Genomic DNA, 4,313 nt, shown 5'->3' with positions numbered 1-4,313 from the left:
GGATTGGTGTCTTGACATCCTGAGTTCACTTACAAATTCTGATTTCCTTTTGCTGTCATAAATATGATGCATTGATGTCAGCATTCAGTAGCACAACAGATCATTCCTTGTGGAGTGGCCATTTCTGGGCCATGAACAATTCTTGGTCATGTTTGTGGTTCAGTTAAAATGCCCTCTAAATGCCACATATCTTCTCCAGTTTGATCATGAAGAGATGAAGAGAAAAAAAATGAATCAAAAGTATCGACTGTATATTAATGTCACAAAGGAAATCTGAGAACTCTCTTTTAGATCTTCCACAAGGGAAGAGTCTTTTATTTACTGACCTCTTATTACTTAAATAGGGAATTGATTTGTTTAATTAATATTTTATAATTTCTCATGGCAAACAGGTACTAATAAAACTACCATGAGCATGGTTCATTACTTACTTGAGATTTATTTAGAGAAAGCATTGTCTAGCGAGGCACACCTACATAAAAAGTTTGATGTAAGAAGAAATAATGAAAAAAACAAAATTTCATTGAAAATATGTGGACTCTTGTTGTAGAACAAACATTTTCATTAACTTTACTTCCCATAGTTAACAAACCCTATGCGGAACTTGAAGAAGAAATAGGTCAGAAAAAGAAGGAAACGATACGTGAGCCTTGTCCCTTCAACTCATTTGTTAAGAGAAAAATCTCTTTGAACATAAAAATGTACCGAATAATCCATTCAAAATGTTTAATAAGAACATATTCTTAAATTTATAACAGGAAATAAAATTGCTTGAGGAAGTCAAAGAATTCTAGACTGTGCCCCTTCACACCAACAGAAGAAGCATCGTCAGCAGCCTGATGTTTAAAAACTAAATACTTGAACTGGAGCCAGGGGCTATGCTCACCAAATAACCAATAAAAGACAGTTGTAACTGCTGGGAAAATAAATTGCTTAGGGAAGCATGTGACAAAGGCAATTAAAAACACTTCTATTCCAACCATCAAAAATCCTGGCCCAGAAAAATGTGGAAACTGACTTCCTTGACTTTTAGAGAATGCAGTGGAAGGAGATTCTGCTAGAAAAGATTGCATCTTCCCCTGACATGGGCATTAAGAACCTTTCTCTTTTTCCTAGAGACGTATGTATGTGATGCTCTCTTGTGCTCTAAAGCTTGACTCAAATGTAGCTGCTAGCGAGGCGGATCTTTGCCTCTTGAGGCGCTCATGGACTCTGGCCTCTTCTAATTGCCCGGTGAAGTGCAGCATCAAGATCCTTGGGCATCAGCTAATGGCTCCTAAGTGCTGGAAGCAGGAGAGCTCGCACAGAATAAGCAGCAATCAGATATGGTGAGCAGATGGCTGCCCCGCATTGTGCGGGCCACTCCCAGAGACATCCTTCATCTAGTTTGTGCCAAAAGCCACGATGGCTCTATTAACACAGTGGCTTTTGTTTTGTTTTGTTTTTTTATTAGTTAAAAGGCTTTTGATATTTAACTGGAATTTTTGAGAGCTTGTAGCGGCACATTTGGTCCTGTTAGCAATCAGTCTTCTCAGTGTAAGATCCTTGATACCGAGTGCATCTCAATGTCCTGTTGCCTTTTCAGCCACTCACATTGAGATTCAGCTGATGATTGGGTATAAGTGAGTGCCTGCAGTCAAGGAGAGCCTCACTCAACGAAACTACTGCTGTTGTGAAAGTATTAGGATTTGCGCTTTCCTATGACGTCAAAAGGCCACCAAGGTATGCTGTAGACGGGGCGGGAGAGTGTATTTTTCCCCCTTGTTTTAGTTTTACTATGGTATGCTTTTTCAATTGCAGTGCTGTGTATTTACACCGTAAGGCTTTACTTTCTCTCTACTTCTTTCCATGGCAATTTACATATAAATCGTGGTTTAAGGTGATCTGCTGGTAGCCCAATAGCGGAAGCAAAGTGCACTGGTGGATATTTTTGACTGAGGAGTGGAGGAAGCCCAGCCTTGGAGTAAAAGCTTAAACTAAGCTCTATTGTAGTCTGATGGGTTATCATGAGGAGTGAGGACAGATTAGCCTGGGGTAAGTCAGACCTTGGGCCTAGGATTTATCTTTATAAAAATATATTTGATATTTCTGCTAAAAGCCTTTTGAGTCATTAGATTCACAGTGCCATTTGTTTTGCTTTTACTATAATTCATAAGAAGAATCATCTGGAGATGTGACTGACTCCTCACAAGACTCCAAGAAAAACAGAGGCCTCATGAACTGAATATGTTCTTTTGCTGCTAGACTTTCCAGGGTCCTACCAGTTTCAGGAAGTAGATTGTTAAAAAGTAATATGTGTGGTATGATCAGTAGGCATTCTTTTGCATTTCTCTTTTCTCAGCGAGGAAGAAACTCAATAATTTACAGAACAAAGAGAAACGGTGCATCTTGGGGAGATGCGTATTTATTCAGCCTTCCCCTTATGAGTCCTAGAGTTTGAACATAAATCTTTTAAAACACAAACCTATTCTTCCCAAGTAGACATTTGCATAACACCTTTCTTTTAACCTCCCAAGCCCAGTCTTCGAACAGGTCATCAGTTTGCTAATTGCTCGCCAAGACCTAGGTTTTAGTTATCTGATCCATCAACAGGCCTCTTCACACTTTATTTATCTTGTCAGTAAGTGACATTCTTGGTAATGAAAACAACAAATCTATTGATAGCCTCCCTCAATGGAGTAGAAGGCATCCTACATTAGCTCTGTCCTGGAAACCAGTCTATTCTATTACAATTGACCTTCTCTTGCTGATTACTACACAAATCATAGTCCTTTACCCACCTCCCCATCTATTAGAGTATTTCTCCTGCAGCCTTTCAATTGCCTGACTGCAGTTGGTAATTGGATTCATGTTTGAAGCACAGCACTATAAGGAAAAGCCTGGAATAATTCAAATGGAACACCCTGGCCTAAGGCTGAGACCATATGTTATGCTCAGATTTGTATCAGTGAAGCTTATTGCTTTAGCAACAAGGAAACCCATTCAAATGTCATAAAATTGTTTTATTTTAGAAGTTAATTTATCTAGAGCTGTCAATATAATGTCCACAAAATTGTAATCCTAGAGGGATGGGGAGATTACTTGATTTGTCCTGTCTCTCCTCCCAAATCTCATATTCTGTGAAAGTAGTTTTGAATTCTGTAATATAAAGATTAGAGACCAGCGAAAAGCCAATGAGTTGGCAGCTGTCCTTTCTTCAGCGCTTAATATATGCCTACGAGCATTCCAAGTTTGTATTGATCTCAAACTGATGAGTTATTTCTAGTCTATTATTAAAAGAGACAAATACTTCCTTAATAAATTTACACTTCCTGACAGAAAAGGACATGTATATTTAGAAACATATATAAAAGTGATTAAAAATAATAATAATAATAATAATAATAATAATAATAAAAGTGATTAAACACTTCCTTAAACTAGCATGTCCTTGATAGGCTGGTAGCGTCTTGCCAGACCTCATGGCTTGCCCCCTGCCTTATGTTCCTTATTGTGGATCTTAAAAAAGATTTTATAAATTTTGAAATGCTTGACAGAGTTTTATCTCCAGAGACAGAAAATTGCCTCTTTGGAGAAAAACCAGTTTCTTCAAATCACAAAATTATCATTTCATGTAATTGGGTTCTGTTATTAGCATTAGCCCTAGTGGTTTACATAAGTTCATATGAATTGCTCCAACAATACTTGACATAGTAGCAGATTATCCAAATACCCACCTTGCAACATCTTAGGGTGAAACTCATATGAAATATCTTATGTGTCTCATTTTGCAGGTAAATTCTACGATGCAAGCAGGAGCTTGAAAAAATTCAACAAAAAAGTTACAGAATCCTACCTCCTCTGACACAATTATAAAACACTTGTGTCTCACCATAAATACAGCCCATGGCAACAATTATCACTTACCGTGCAGATGGAGACAGTAAATGTGTCCATTCTTATTTATATATGACTTTGAAATGATTTTTATATTTTTATTTGAATATGGATATGACTGATTCATAATAAATCAAAACATTTCAAACAAATAATGACTCAAGTGTGTACCACTTCACAAAACTTCTAGTACATATGTCTAGGTGCCAGAAATATCTATAATTCCATAACAATGCTCAAGGGTTCAGCTACTACCTGCTGTCCACTTCATTCTGGGCACTGGGAAGCATCAGTTTCAAAGTAGAAAAGAGTTCACTTTTATTTTTCTAAGTCAATTTTTTTTCTGGCTTATAAGAATGACTTTTCATTCATAGCCTTTGAATGTCAGAGCTTAAACGTCTTCTGTTTCTAGGTTTGATACTCAATAAAACAAATAT

At 37.2% G+C, this 4,313-nt stretch overlaps 1 long non-coding RNA gene across 1 annotated transcript; it reads left to right on the top strand.

Annotated features, from left to right (window-relative positions):
• Positions 1-785: 785 nt before the first annotated feature.
• LOC111093778 lies at positions 786-3,991 on the top strand. Its single transcript, XR_005383006.1, has 3 exons — positions 786-1,328; positions 1,586-1,722; positions 3,774-3,991. It is a non-coding gene; the product is annotated as an uncharacterized LOC111093778 (long non-coding RNA).
• Positions 3,992-4,313: the final 322 nt, after the last annotated feature.

Source organism: Canis lupus, chromosome 33, assembly GCF_011100685.1.
Source record: "Canis lupus familiaris isolate Mischka breed German Shepherd chromosome 33, alternate assembly UU_Cfam_GSD_1.0, whole genome shotgun sequence".
Classification (NCBI taxonomy): Eukaryota; Metazoa; Chordata; class Mammalia; order Carnivora; family Canidae; genus Canis; species Canis lupus.
Note: the sequence above shows the minus strand (reverse complement) of the source record. Positions and strands in the feature narration are given on the sequence as shown.